The sequence below is a fragment of the Polypterus senegalus genome, chromosome 4, assembly GCF_016835505.1.
Source record: "Polypterus senegalus isolate Bchr_013 chromosome 4, ASM1683550v1, whole genome shotgun sequence".
NCBI lineage: Eukaryota > Metazoa > Chordata > Cladistia > Polypteriformes > Polypteridae > Polypterus > Polypterus senegalus.
The window spans coordinates 63139792-63156070 of NC_053157.1; the positions used below are offsets into that span (position 1 = coordinate 63139792).

Genomic DNA, 16279 nt, shown 5'->3' on the forward strand with positions numbered 1-16279 from the left:
GTTTACTGTCATCTGGAATGTTTTATTTGCAGATATTTCACAACACCAAAATAGTTAAGATTCAATTAAAAACCAGAAGTGCAAATTTTTTTAGGGCAGTCTGCCTTATTCAGACATGTGCCCAGCAAGGCTATACTTCTCATTCCCAACCTGGCAGCAACATTTGGGTAGTATTTAATCAATGAGACCAGTGGCAGGAAGCCATCAGCAATTCTGGCAGCCTCAGAAATACCGCTTTAAACATTTAAGTAAACAACAAGCTGTACATTTCTTATAAACTGCACATGATTTCAAAGTGGTATATAAAATGTACTGTCTCCCATCAATCAGAATTGTATGCTATATCCTGTAACACCTTTCACCATACATGTAATGAGACTTGTATTGTGAAGGTTTTACACTATAGTGCTACTCCATCACCTGCTACTCAGGTTCCATCAGAAACTTGAATCATCCCCTTCACTTATTGAACCTATAGCTTCTTGCTATAATTTGCCTTAAGTCCAACATATGAAGAAACGTGTTGAATATATTGAGAAACAACATTTGTTTGTACATGAAGGAATGACTGGCTGATTATCCTACACATTTAAACAACACTTGCAAAGTTGGTGTTTATTTGTGCATAAGATGGTCATGCTTTACCTTCATTAGGGAGATAGGTGCATGCCAGGGGTAAGTAAACTAGCCTTTTGGTCTAGTGGCTACAGCACTAGACTTTAAACCCAAAGATTGTCAGTTTCATTCCCACGTCTGACCCACTATGTAACCCTGGGCAAGTCACATAAAGTAACTTGCCTGTGTAGTAATTGTAAAATGTAGTAGATTTAAACATTTGTATCATACCTCTGTAGTTGTAAAATATTTTGGAATGGTGTTCACAATGACTGTTATATTTAGTTATGCATACAGTGCATAATCATACAGTATGTACTGTACTACTTCTTTCAATTTCTTCATTCGGCTGCTCCTGTTAGGGGTTGCCACAGTGGATCATCTTTTTCCATATCTTTCTGTCCTCTACATCTTGTTCTGGTACACCCATCACCTGCATGTCCTCTCTCACCAAATCCACACACCTCCTCTTAGGCCTTCCTCTTTTCCTCTTATCTGGCAGCTGCTATCCTTAACATCCTTCTCCCAATATACTTGGCATCTCTCTTCTGCACATGTCCTAACCAATGCAATCTCGCCTCTCTGACTTTGTCTCCCAAGTCCAACTTGAGCTGACCCTGTAATGTACTCATTTCTAATCCTATCCATCCTCGTCACACCCAGTGCAAATCTTAGCATTTTTAACTCTGCTACCTCCAGCTCTGTCTCCTGATTTCTGGTCAGTGCCACTGTCTTCAACCCATATAACATAGCTGGTCTCACTACCGTCCTTTAGACCTTCCCTTTCACTTTTGCTGATATCCGTCTGTCACAAATTACTCCTGACAGTCTTCTCCACCCATTCCACCCTGCCTGCACTCTCTTTTTCACCTCTCTTCCACAATCCCCATTACTCTGAACTGTTGATCCCAAGTATTTAAACTCATCCACCTTCGCCAACTCTACTCCTTGCATCTTCACCATTCCACTGACCTCCCTCTCATTTACACACATGTATTCTGTCTTGTTCCTGCTGACTTTCATTCCTCTCCTTTCCAGAGCATATCTCCACCTCTCTAGGGTCACCTCAACCTACTCCTTACTATCGCTACAGATCACAATGTCATCAGCAAACATCATAGTCCACAGAGACTCCTGTCTAATCTCATTTTGCCACCATTGCAAATAAAAAAGGGCTCAGAACCGATCCCTGATGTAATCATCTTGAATGCATCTGTCACTCCTGCTGCAGACCTCACCACTGTCACATTTCGCTCATACATATCCTGTATAACTCTTACGTACTTCTCTGCTACTCCTGACTTCTTCATAGAATACCACAGATCCTCTCAAGGCACCCTGTCGTATGCTTTCTCCAGGTCCACAAAGACGCAACGCAACTTCTTCTCACCTTCTCTATACTTCTCCATCAACATCCTCAGAGCAAACATCACATCTGTGGTGCTCTTTGCATGAAACCATACTGCTGCTTTCTAATCATCACCTCACTTCTTAACCTAACTTCCATTACTCTTTTCCATAACGTCATGCTGTGGCTCATCAATTTTATCCCCTTGTAAGTAATACAGTCCTGCACATCCCCCTTATTCTTAAATATCAGCACCAGTACACTTCTCCACTCCTCGGGCATCCTCTCGCTTTCCAAGATTCCGTTAAAGACTCCACTGCCATCTATCCTAAACACCTCCATGTTTCAGGTATGTCATCTGGACCAATGGTCTATTCATTTTTCATCGTTTTCCTACCTGTTTTTACTTCCTCCTTGCTAATCTGTTGCATTTCCTGATTCACTATCTCCACATCATTTAACCTTCTCTCTATCTCTGTCTCTCTCATTCTCTTCATTCATCAGCCTCTCAAAATACTCTTTCCATCACCTCAACACACACTCCTCACTTGTGAGTACGTTTCCATCTTTATCCTTTATCATACTAACGTGCTCCACATCTTTCCCAGCTCGTTCCCTCTGTCTAGCCAGTCGGTACTGGTCCTTTTCTCCCTCCTTAGTGTTTAACCTCTCAACAACTCATCATACGCTTTTTCTTTAGCCTTCGCCACCTCTCTCTTCACCTTGCACCTTATCTCCTTGTACTCTTGTCTACTTTCTGCATGTCTCTGACTATCCCACTTCTTCTTCTCGTTCCTCTTCCCCTGTATACTCTCCTGTACTTCCCCATTCCACCACCAGGCTTCCTTTCCCTCCTTCCACTGTCCAGATGTCACGCCAATCACTCTTCTTGCTGTCACCCTTACTACATCTGCTGTAGTTGCCCAACTGTCAGGTAACTCTTCACTTCCACCCAGTGTCTCTCTCACCTCCTCCCAAAACTCAACCTTGCAGTCTTCCTTTTTCAACCCACCATTTGATCATTGGCTCTGCCCTCACTGTCTTCCTCTTCTTGATCTCCAATGTCAGGATCACCATCCTATGCTGCTTAGCTACACTTTCCCCACCAGTTTGCAGTCTTCAATCTCCTTCAGATTGATTCTTCTGCATAGGATGTAATCTACCTGTGTGCATCTTCTGCCACTCTTGTACATCACCCCACGTTTCTCCCTGTTCTTAAAATACGTATTCACCACAGCCATGTCCATCCTTTTGGCAAAATCCACTATCATCTGACCTTCTTCATGCCTCTCCTTGACACCATACCTACCCATCACCTCCTCTTCTCCTCTGTTCCCTTCACCAACATATCCATTGAAATCCGCTCCAGTCACCACTTTTTGTCCCTTGGGTACACTGTTCATTGCTTCATCCACTTCACTCCAAAACTCTTCTTTCTTACCCATCGCACACCCAACTTGTGGGTCATATGCAGTAACAACATTCATCATCACACCTCTATTTCCAGCTTCATAATCATTACTCTGTCTGACATTCTTTTCACCTCCAAAACACTCTTTTCATACTGTTCCTTCAGAATAACCCATACCTCATTTCTCCTCCCTTCCACACCATGATAGAACAATTTGAATCCACCTGGCCTTACTCCCCTTCCATTTAGTTTCTTGCGTGCACAATACAGTATATCAACCTTCCTTCTCTCCATTATATCTACTAACTCTCTCCCCTTACCAGTCATACTGCCAACATTCAAAGTTCCTACTCTCAGTTCCACTCTCTTTACCTTCCTCCTCTCCTCCTGCCTCCGTACATGTCTCCCCGCTCTTGTTCTCCTTCTTTGGCCAACAGTAACCCAATTTCCGCCAGCACCCTGTTGGATAACAGTGCTGGTGGTGGTCATTGTTAACCCAGGGCTCGACCGATCTGGTATGGAAATTTGTCCGCATATTGATTTGGCAAAATTTTACACCGGATGCCCTTCCTGATGTAACCCTCCTTATTTATCCAGGCTTGGGACCGGCATGAAGAAACACTGGTTTGTGCATCCCCTGTGGCTGGTTTACAATCATATGTTCTACTAAAATTCATTTTACCAAAGGAGAGCTAGAAAGTTTGGATAATGTAAGAGGTGTATGAAACCAACAAAAACATGTTCACCTTCTTAAACTTATTTAATATTTTATGAAGTTGTTTATGTCATTTGACTTCCCAGAAGCTCTCTAGTGGTGAAAAGGCTTGCTGTCACTTCTCAAATGATTACTACTGTATGTTTTAACTCTATTTGTATACTGTGGAGTAGTGATGCTAATATTAATGTTATGTTGTTGTTTATGGATGTGCTATTGTATATACAGTTGCATTAGTCAATTGTCTCCTTCAACAAAAATTCTTTTGGCATTCCTCATGGTTTTGTACTTAGTCAATTTCTTTTTAAATACATACAAGTCGCTGCTTAGTTATAATTTGGTCAAATTATTATGTGTTACATTCCCATGCTGATAACACCAAGCTCTTTGACTAAATTGCTCTCAGATATCATTATTGAAGAGAAAACTGCCAGCCTCAATGACCTTAGTGTCTCAATGTCTGCAGGCTTTCCTTGACTCAACACAAACAAATCTGATGTTCATCTCATGGGACCGTTTTAATAACCCAGGAACCTTGACTGTTTTTTTTTTTTTTTAACTAAGCTTCAGTTCTTGCAAAATTCTAATATGATATTCCTGTGCGACTGGTATTGAAATCTTCTTTTAAAATAAGAAACCCCTTCGATCCAAAATCTCTGCTGCAATTATTATCTGCAAAACATTATCAGAGTCTATTCCTACCCTATGTAAATAAATTCAGCCTCGGACACACAAAAAGATTTGGGGCAACCACCCATATATTATACCTGGCTGCAGAGGTTTAAATCAACACTGAAGTGCACAGGTCGAGTTCTCAAGTTAAACTGATTTTTTAAGATAAAATGGTGTCTTTATAGACCAGGTCCCGGAAGTGATGTTATCTTGGACGCCGGGACCAGAGGTGATGTTTCAAGATGACACCGGAACCGAAGTGATGTCTTTCAGGGCTCCGGAACCGGAAGTGACGTCTTTGAAGAGAAATCAGGCAGGTTTTGCCATACAGTATTTGGTCTGCAGAGAGAACAGAGGAAGGTTTAGTGCACCCCGCCACCCCCTGACCTGGCGTACAATTACCTTCTTTTGGTCCACTCAGCTTCCTCCTATTCACACTTGTGTGACATAGCCAACCCCCTCAGCTCAGACCTATCAAGTCGGGTGTACCTGTCCGAGAGGTCATGGCACCGGGAAAGGGCATCGACATTGGCCTGCAGTACACCTCAACAATAAATGACTGAAAAACCTGTAAGGCTGTAGGTCTAAAAACCACCTTGTGACTTGTGGGTTTGAGTCCCTGTACAACGCCATCCACTGTAAAGGCCCATGGTCCATTACCAGGGTGAATTCACAACCCAGGAGGTAGTACCTCAGCTGAGTAATTGCCCATTTAATCATCAAAGCTTCTCACTCCATTGTCACATACCTGGTTTCGCGGTCCAACAGGTTATGACTCAGGTATATCGCGGGTTGTTTATCTCCGACAAAGCTTTGGCTCAGCACGGCTCCAAGAACTGTGTCTGAAGTGTCCGTCTGGAGAATGAAAGGCAAAGAAAATTCAGGTCCTTTCAAAATAGGAGCAGATGTAAGGGCCTGCTTTAGGTCACTGAATGCAGCTTCCGTCTCGTCATCCCATACCACATGATTTGGTTTCCCCTTCTTTGTAAGGTTGGACAAGGGCCTTAGTCTTTTTGAGAAACGGGGTACGAACTGGCGATAGTAACCCGCCAAGCTGAAAAAGAACTGTACTTGCCTCTTGTTTATCCGACGGGGCCAATTTAAAATGGGATCTATTTTGAAATACTGTGGTCTCACTATACTCCGGCACGGCCCACTAGATAGCCTAAATATTTGGCCTCGACCATCCCAAAGTAACATTTCTTCAGATTAATATGAAGACCAGCTTCTGCTAGTGATTGCAATAAAGCTCAAACCTACGGTATGTGTTCTGTCCAGTCGCTGGAATAGATGACAATGTCATCCAAGTAGGCAGCACTATATGAATTATGAGGACAGAGCACTTTGTCCACCAGATGTTGGAAGGTCACAGGCACCCCATGTAATCCATAGCAGAGTCCGTTAAGGGAACCTGCCAGTACCCTTTAGTTCAGGGGTCTCCAACCTTTTTTCCCCTGAGAGCTACTTTTACACAATGAAAATGGCCGAGAGCTACTCATGTGTTCTAACGTTTATTCTCATAGCGTACTTCAACCCAAACAAACTGAATAAGCTTGTTTTCCCTGAACATTTACAAAATGTTAGTGTCCACAACTCACATTTTGCATTAAAACATCACAAAAAATATTTAGTTCACCCGCAAGTTCATTTTGTATGTCTGTATGCATTTTCTAGTGTATCTCACACTATTGAATTAAATCATGAATGCTGTCAAAACAATGCAATTACAAATACACAGATATTACTTATTCATTTGTCATTTTGTTACATGTCACTGTTTCACTTCACAAGAGTTTTCACATGTCCAGTTGCATGTGTGATGTGTTTTTGAGTTAGTGAGATGACTGGCACTGCATGGAGTCAACAAGAGAGGTGTTTGTTGGAGTGTAGCCACTTATGTTCACTCTTATGGAGTCATTTAAATGTTTATCTGTCAGTCTTGTTCTGAACTTTGATTTCATGACGTTCTTGTCAGAAAAGGCAGATTCACAGAGGTATGTAGACCCAAACAAAGTAGACATTTTCAGAGCTACTTGGTGAACATTCTTATAGTTATCTGGCTCTACTAAGCTCCAGAAATGCTGAGAATGCTGTTGAAACTTTAACTTAACTGTATATTATTTTGAAGGTTTACTGAAATATAAAATCTAATGTCTGTATGTCTCCGCTTTTCAAGAGAGAACTATTTAACGGATTTAAATCTGGTTTTTTTTTTGTATAATTTGCTTGAACATTCCGGTTGATTTTGCGACTTCTGTCATTTCGCTAAGTATCATAGTTCGCTTGCGGTACTGATTTATTTGCATGAATCTGAGAAACACGCAGCGGGCCAAGGGTAGGGACCTTCCTCACTCACTCACCAGCTTCGGGGCATGTTCCTTAACTCCACTTAGCTAGTATACGAGAGAAAAATTGAATTCAACTTTGTTTGATGTTTAAAATAAAGTGTTACTTAGGTCTTAATGTGTTTGATTCCAGATATTCTCTTAAGTGTATGCCACATTGAAAAGATAGATTGCAATTCAGATTGTGGATCGTGATTTTGTGTTAAAATGATTATGATGTGATTTTTTGAAAAGATCGCCTACCCCTAATTTGACTAATCAAATTTTCAAATTTATATAGAATTCTTTAACCCTTTGGCGAGCTACTTGGAAAGGGGTTGCGAGCTACCTGTAGCTTGCAAGCAATATGTTGGAGACCCCTGCTTTAGTCATATCAAGAGTAGTCAGGAATTTGGCATGTCCTAGTTGTTCAAGGATGTTGTCCACTCGTGGCATCAGATGGGCATCAAAAGCAGTCATTGCAGAACCTCCAACTTCCATCCGGCTTGCTGACCAATATGATAGGTCTGGGCCAGGGACTATAACTTTCCTCAGTCACACCTAGGTCTAGCATTCGTCTGATTTCCAGCTCCACTTCAGCCTTTTTTTGCCTCAGGAAGTCTGTATAGGCGTTCTCTGACGATAACCCTGGGCTTTGTCACAATGTCATGCGCAACCAGGGAGGTCCGTCCTGGATTTTCACTAACTACCTCTGGGGCAGACAGGATGACTGCTTTGAGCTTCTGTCGTGGTTGGCAAGTAAGATTATCTCCGAAGTTAAGGTTTAATTTAAGAGTGAAGAAAGAGTGGGGCTGTCTGGAGGGGGGCTTGGGATCCCTGTCCTTACATGGTTACATCAAATTGACGTGATACACTTGCTCTCTGGGACGATGATTTGGTTGTTTCGCCAATAATCGACTGTCCCCTTCCTCTCCTTAACTTTACATGGACCCTACCAATGAACCGATAATTTGGAATGCGAGGTAGGAACTAAAACCATGACCCGACCTCCCGGGCAGAACTCCCAAATACACATACCATATAACACTAGACCTGGGCTGCTTGCGCCTTTTCCATTTTCGATTTTAGTATGGGTCTAATCATTTATAATCTAATGTGCACCGGGTTTGCCATCCATGTAATAATTCAAAGGGCGAGGACACCGGGGAGGCTTGTGGGACCTCCCGATATACAAAAATGACGAGGGGGAGGAACTGATCCCAGTTCCTTCCATCCTCGTTGACTACCTTGCATAACATTTGTTTGAGAGTTTGATTGAACCTGTCCACTAGACAATCGGTTTGAGGATGATATACTGAGGTCTTCAAATGCTTTATTTGTAGTAAGTTGGCAGCCTCCTTGAACGTCTGGGAGGTAAAAGGCATCCCTTGATCCATCAGGATTTCTTAGGGGATAGCTATTCGCGCAAAGACCCCTACCAACTCCCGTGTGTTAGCTTTTAAAGTAGCTGAGTGCAGCTGAACAGCTTCAGGAAACTAGGTAGCATAATTTACCAAAACCACATTATATATTTATGACCCCTGGTCAAGGGCTGTAAGTGTCCCACCAGATTAACCCCAATACATTCGAAGGGGACATCAATTAAAGGTAATGGAACTAGAGCCCTAGAAATCCTCCTAGGAATCTGCCGCAATTGGCACTCCAGACAGGATGTCGAAAAGCGGCAGACCTCTTCATTAATTCCAGGCCAAAAGAATCGGAGCTTGATTCGCTCTAGTGTTTTTTCTGGACCCAAATAGGCTCCCAGGAGGTTTGTATGTGCTAGTTCACAGACTAATTGCTGGGTACGTCTGTAGTAATAACAACAGGGACCTCACCTCCCACTTGTGTTCTGCTACCCGATACAATAGATCATTATGCAACACAAAGTGAGAACCCTGTGGCATGGGATGTAATGTGCGTTGGCCATCTACCAGAACAACTGCATTTTTTTGCGAATTTGAGGGAATTGTCGTTCCATTGTCTCCTTTTGAATGAAGCTGGGGTCTGCCTAATTTGAAAGTGCTGCTGCATGAGGGGATCAGATTCAACCTCAATGGGCATGGTTTCGTCCCGATTTGGTGCCACACACTAAGATAACATATGAGACTGTGACGACTCGGGTGTCACCACATCAGTATTACTGGTCGAAATCTGTCCTTCTCCCGGCTATGTACAAGGAGTGGCGGTGACTGAGGACGTTTGATCTGCTTCCATGACAAGACTGAGTGCTTCCTTAGGACTAGCGAGTGTTATACCACTTTTATTATTGCACTAATCTCTTCCCAGTATCACGGGGAAAGGAGGATTATTGATGATCGCCACCACCATCTTTTTTAAGGTACCATCGTGGCTGATGTAACAGGTGGTGGACTCGTAATAGCGAACGTCCCCGTGAATACAGGTTAGACTGGTCTTTATTTTCAGCTTTTGTCACGGCAACACAAACTGGCGCTCAACAATAGAGATTTTACTGCTGGAGTCAAATAAAGACCTTATACCCATTTACAATCACTAGTCCTGTATGGGGAAAGGTCAGAGAATTAGCTAGAGCACACTGTCCCTCTCTCCATATCCCTCTGCCGACCCCCCATTACTTCGCGAAAACCCTTGCTGTGCTTTAGGATTCACAGGAGCCCGCTCTGCGTCGTGGACGGAAATCTCAAAAGCAGGGACGCATGCCTGTCTAGGTTCACATGGGTCCCATTCTGAATCCCCAAGGAGGTTTCTGCTCTAATGCCCTCTATGGTCTCGCTTATCGAGAGCATTTTGTCACCTACTCATCCCCAAGTCGACTGGGTGAAATCAGGCGGAAGGGCATGAATCAATATGGTACAAGCTACCTGTTCAATAGTACATCTGGCGCTATTTTGTTTTGGCCTTAGCCAACGCCCGATTTTACCCCAAAGTGCAAAGGCCTGTGGTTTGAGAGGTATTCTGGGGTTGTATTCCCAGTTTATAATGTCCCTCGCCTTCTAACCAGGGGCACCTCCACCTTTTTCAAAGGCTTTTGCCTTTGTGGAGATCTCAGGAGCAGTCTCCTGACTCGAGAGACCATAATAAGTCCCCAATGTGTTCCCATCTGGACCTGATCCACATCTGTAGGTCCCCTGTCCATGGTTCCGGGTATCTTTCCAGGTCAGAGTAGGCTCCCGACTGACCCCAGCCTGGCAATGTGGGAACGGTACTTACCTACTCGACCCCCTTTTGTTTTGCAAACATGATGTTGTGTCGAGGCATGTTCTTGGTCTGGCTTCCAGTCCTTGTAGGAGGAGATTTTGCCAACTACACCACTGTAATTAAATTCAGCCTCGGACACATAAAAAGATTTGGGGCATCCTCCCATATATTATACCTGGCTGCAAAGGTTTAAATCAGCACTGAAGCGCACAGGTCGAGTTCTCAATTTGAACTGATTTTTTTAAGACAAAATGGCATCTTTATAGACCAGGTCCCAGAAGTGATTTCATCTTGGGTGCCGGGACCGGAAGTGATACATTTCGAGATGGAACCAGAAGTGGCATCTTTCGAGATTCCAGAACCGAAAGTGACGTCTTTCACTGCGCCGGAACTGGATGTGGTGTCTTTGAAGAGAAATCAGGCAGGTTTTCCTGCATTTGGTTTGCAGAGAGAGCAGAGGAAGGTTTAGTGCTCCCTTCCGCCCCTGGCCTGGCATGGAATTCCCTTCTTTTGGTCCATTCAGCTTCCTCCTATTAACACGTGTGTGATATCTACTAAAGACTGGATGCTGAAGTACTTTGTAGTATTTTTGTCACCCATTTTTATGGCAGTCTTATTTACAGACATGTTTGTCCAAATGGCTGCTCATAGGAAGCTTTCTTTCAATTATATTGTTCTGTCTACTTTCTGGAACTCTGTTCCTGAGGACTCCATCTGTCATCAGACATACTTGATCTCTATACCTTTTTGTTATCTGTCATTTCACTTAATAGTTTCAATATCTTTACTGGTGATAGTACTGACCCTACCACATTTTATACTCTACCTGCTTTATGTTCTACCTAAAATACTGTATGTATCACGTTATCCAGTACTGTGACTTTGTCTATCATTTATACTGTACATGTGACCTTCCTAGTTGTACTTTATATATGATATGTGCTTAGTTTGTAATGCTCCTTGGATATTTGTAGGTTGATTTTGTATATACTGTCTGCAATTTTAAGAATATTTTCAGCTTTTTGTGATTATATTTTTACTAAATAAATATATAGATGCTGATTAGTGCAAATCAAACACTGAACCATAAAAAAATATCATTAGGTAAGGTCCATCCTACTGTACATCCTCATATACCCAGGAAGTAAACTAAGAGGAGGGAAAACATGACTGCTCACAACAAGTCATAGCTGTCATGTCTGCGACTTTGAAAAATCAGAATTACTGGAGTCAGCAACACCATTAATTTCTTGCAGCAGAGAGTTCAAATAGCATGAGGTTAAAGAAATAAATTTTGCAAAAATTGAGAATCAAGGGATTACACACCAGAGGCTATGGCTGAATTTGTGACAGCTGTCATCAATAAGAACAGTCTCTGCCTGGAAATGGAAAAAGTAGGAAGACCCAGAAGAAGGATACATCCTTCTTTCCACAGTAATTCGTGCGGAGGAAGACCAGACGGTGTTAATGGTTGTAGATATTCTTCTGGATATTGTAAGTTGATGTTTTCATCTTCCGCATGATCACTACCAACTGTTTCAGCATAGTCTGTTGATACGCATTTAACCAATTAGCCGTGTAACCGATCAGCATTTTTGGCGTTAATTCGTTTGACTTTGTTTCTCGCTGCTAGGATTGCTTGTGTACTGATTTTTTTCTGTTGATAACACTTTGTGAAGAAATTCAATAAGATTTGGACTAAATACGTCTTCTTTAATTGGGAACTTAAAGTGAGGGACTTTAAAATTTATAAGAGCTGAGAGAGCAGAATGTGTCTGTCAAAAGCATTCACATGAATGAGGTGAGATTACCATGTGCATGGTTGAAAATGGTTGAGAAGACGGCATGACTTGGAAAAAATCTCATTGCCAGGGTCTCAACTTGCGGGACTTGAAAAAATCTTCCAAAAAGTCTTGTCTCGTCACAGGATTTTTTTATTATAATAGATGTAGCACTTGCCTACCAATGTAATATTCTTGTGTCTGACTGTAGTCTCTTAATATTAGTGAAATAACTGATTTAAGACTAAGTCATTTTTATCACTTAATGAAATGAAATGATTTTTCAGTTTTTTTTTTCTTTTCAAAATACAGTGATCCCTCGCTAAATTGCGCTTCGACTTTCGCGGCTTCACTCCATTGCAGATTTTAAATGTAAGCATATCTAAATATATATCACAGATTTTTCGCTGGTTCGCGGATTTCTGCTGACAATGGGATTTTTAATTTATGGTACATGCTTCCTCAGTTGGTTTGCCCAGTTGATATCATACAAAGGACGCTATTGGCAGATGGCTGAGAAGCTTCCCAATCAGAGCCTGTATTACGTATTAAGTAAAACTTCTGAATGATATACGATATGCTTCCCATGCGGTGCTTCGCAAACTTGAAAGCCCAAACAGCACGTATTGATTTTTGATTGTTTGCTTTTTCTCTCTGTCTCTCACTCTCTCTGACATTCTCTGCTCCTGACGTAGGGGGTGTGAGCAGAGGGGCTGTTCGGACACTGGCTTAGAGGATACAGACGCTCCTCTAAAAAATGCTGAAAGATTACCTTCACCTTGCTCCCTTCCTTGTAGCTGCTTTCTCCAGCGGTGCTTCGCATACTTAAAAGCCCGAACAGCCCTATTGATTTTTGATTGTTTGCTTCTCTCTCTCTGTCTCTGTCTCTCTCTCTATGACATTCTCTATTCCTGATGCAAACTCCTTTGAAGAGGAAGATATGTTTGCATTCTTTTAATTGTTGGACAGAACTGTCATCTCTGTCTTATCATAGAGCACAGTTTAAACTTTTGACTAAAGGGTGTTATTTCATGTCTAGAGGGCTCTAATAATGTTCAAAAACATATTTAGAAGGTCATAAACAGGTTTTCTATGCTCTATCTGCGAAAATATTCGATTTATAAATAAAGAATCCTACTTCGTGGAAATTCATTTATCGTGGTAGAGTCTGGAACAGATTATCCGCGATAAACGAGGGTTTACTGTAAAGTATAAAGTGTATTATATTTTGCATCGTTGTAAATAAATGACAGTTTTTATAGCACTTAAACACTTATAAAAAGTATTTCCTATAAAAATAATTATTAGTTTTTAATTAGTTTGAATGTCTTTGTAGTAATTTAAGAATTTGTTTTCTTCCTGCTTGTCAGGGCCCTGGGTTTTTCCGTAATATATGGTTTATGTAGGAACAGTTTATCAATCCCTCTTTTATTTTAAATGGCAAAACAGACTTTCAGCTGAAAATTGGCAACCTCAAATTTGTGCTTTACCTACTACATTTAAAGCCCCACCACAATGAATCTGAATTTGTTCAAAAGCTAACAAGTTTAGTTTATTTTTGGAGACTTGGTACAGGTACAGACTAGGGATGTCATAATACCAGAATTTTTGTATTCAATACCACTGAAATTTTACAATACCTGATACCTTTCAATACAATGGCAAAAACAGAAATTCCATTTAATGGCTTTTTATTATCTCACGTTATTAAACTGAACAATATTATGCATTTTTTTGTAATCTACAGTAATATAAAAATATATAAATACGAACAATAACAACAGCTTTAAAATACTGGTGTATTCATCAAGTAGTTACCCGGATATCATTTAAGTGATCAAGTATTAGCATTCATTAATGCAATACTGTATCAAAATACAATGCAAAGCTTGAACTTTAATTTGTAGCAGAGATGGGGATACCCACAGTGAAATTACAAATGGAGTTTATAATCTTGGGGGAATTTCCACGTAGGGTTATATCATAAACTATCTGATTTATCATAGCATGTACACATTCTAAATATATTCTCTGACATTTTCTGTCCTGTAACTGAAAACTACTGCTTAAAATCCATACTAAATATAGAAATTCAAATATTATTATAAATGTATTGCTGAAATAGTGAATTACAAGATAATTCCATATATTTCCATTTAAACCAACTCTTTATGGTGTTTTTGATAAAACATGCTTTTAAAGTCTTGTTTGTCAGTAAACCAGTCTATGGTAAGATTTATGTTTGCATCATTAGCTGGTTAAAATATTACTCTAGAGCAATATTTAACAGGTTAGTCAAATTAATTCAAATTTCTAATATTAGAAACTTATGGTGCTTTAATTTTCCAAATCTGCCCCTCCTTTTTTACATTTGTCCCAACTTTAATTCTTTCTGTGTGAAATCAAACTTGTCAGTATTACATTAATCTTTTATTTCAGAATCCTTGCTAAACAGCCTTTGCTTCGATATTTTCAAGGTTTCTTGCATGAGTGATCTGACTTTGTTATTGCTTATGCCTGTGTACAAATCCAGAATGTGAAAATTACTTGCAATGTTGTTACCTACACTCAGTACATTTATAACTATGACACAGCATTACTATTTTCAGTGTAACATTCAAATTTAAAAGCATACCAGTTATACAATTGGAGTGAATGAGTTTTGTTTCTGTGGTGTGCTAATGTTGCAGACAATCATGGATTGCATGCAAGTGGTGCTATGTTCACACATTGAGAGGTCTGAGTGGGAGACAGAATGTCAGTGAGTCATCCCTGTCCCTGAGAAATACCCTACATGAAGCTGTATGGTGCAGGTGCTAAACATGTCTGAGCAGCTGAAAAACAGATGTCTTTGTTTTGATGATGAGTGAAACCTGATTTTAGTGATCTTTAGTGTTTTTCTCATGTTAATGAGTAAAAGGAGTGCTAACCTAAGTGACTGAGGCATTTGATAATATTGTTGGACCATTTTCTTATGAAGAATGTGTATAGGATCTGAATGGATAAGTCTATATGTTGTGACAGATAGGGAGCGCTATCGCTCCCTTGAACCCCTGTCCATGACTCCAGACACCAGGTAAAAGTCCAATACTTGACTTTATTAAGTTGCCACAGTGCACAAAGCACCCTCTCCTCCGCTATACTCATAAACAAATCACAAATACTACAATAATACAATCCTCCGACTCCCAGACGCGTTGCCACCCTTCCACCTAGCTCAGCTCGCCATCTGGGAGCTCCCACAGTCCTTTTATATACCCTGACCCGGAAGTGTTCCCAATCCCCAGTCCATGTGATCCTGTATCACTTTCAGGTCAGGTAAAATGTTCTTTTCTTCACCCCGGAAGCACGTCATTCCCCTTGTCCATGTGTGCTTCCGGGACGTAGGGAAAATATCCATTGTTCCTCCCTGCAGCGTCTCCTAGTGGCCCCCACGGTATCCAGCAGGGCTGCGTATAAAAACTACAATGTCCATGATGTTCTGCTGGTCTTCGGGGAACCTCCATACTGCAGGGATGGCTCCTCCTGGTGGCTTGGGGGTATTGGCCGGAATAAATGGCCGGCCATTCACCACAATGTCTATAATCTGCTCTGTTGTTTAAATAAACTGCTGAAGTTTGTAGTTTAGATTGCACATGTACATTGCCAAATTAAAACACAGTTACAAAGAAAGCAATGTTACTTTTAGTAGTAGCCCTACTAAGTTGTATGTTATAATAAGGGGTAACTTTTAAAAAAAATTTTAGTACTAGTTTTCGTTGTTTCTTTTTCCCTCCTGGGGCTTTTGAGTATTGGAATCATTTATTTAATTTTTTTGCAATTTTAAGTCAGTTTTAACTGTTCTAAAAATATTTTGCATCATGAAATGCCACCATTTTTTTTTCCCTGGGTGTCATCATTTTGGGTATAGTTTTGTTTACCGTCGCTAGCCTTGTTGCTATCATGGGACAACTGGAAGTTGTGGTTTCTGTGTGACGTCACTGTTGTTATGGGAATAAAGGCTAGCTCCACATGCTTTGTGGTTTCCAAAATTAAGAACAGCAACAAAAAAACAAAACAAAACTAAACTCACACAGTACTTAGGGTTGGTTTAGTGAATTTACACTTTAGATATTTACCGTTTTTGTCTACTATTTTGGATTACATTTTAGGTTTCATTTTTGAAGATTTATGAGTATTAGTTTTGGCTTTTGTCTGTCCTTTGATGAAAATTTTGTCTTGTCTGCTTGTTCC

The 16279-nt window shown here is 40.8% G+C and overlaps 1 protein-coding gene across 1 annotated transcript in view; it reads left to right on the forward strand.

The window, feature by feature from the left end:
* Window positions 1–16279, forward strand: part of LOC120527400 (lysosome membrane protein 2-like) — a 140802-nt gene that overhangs the window by 88318 nt on the left and 36205 nt on the right. The window lies entirely within an intron of this gene.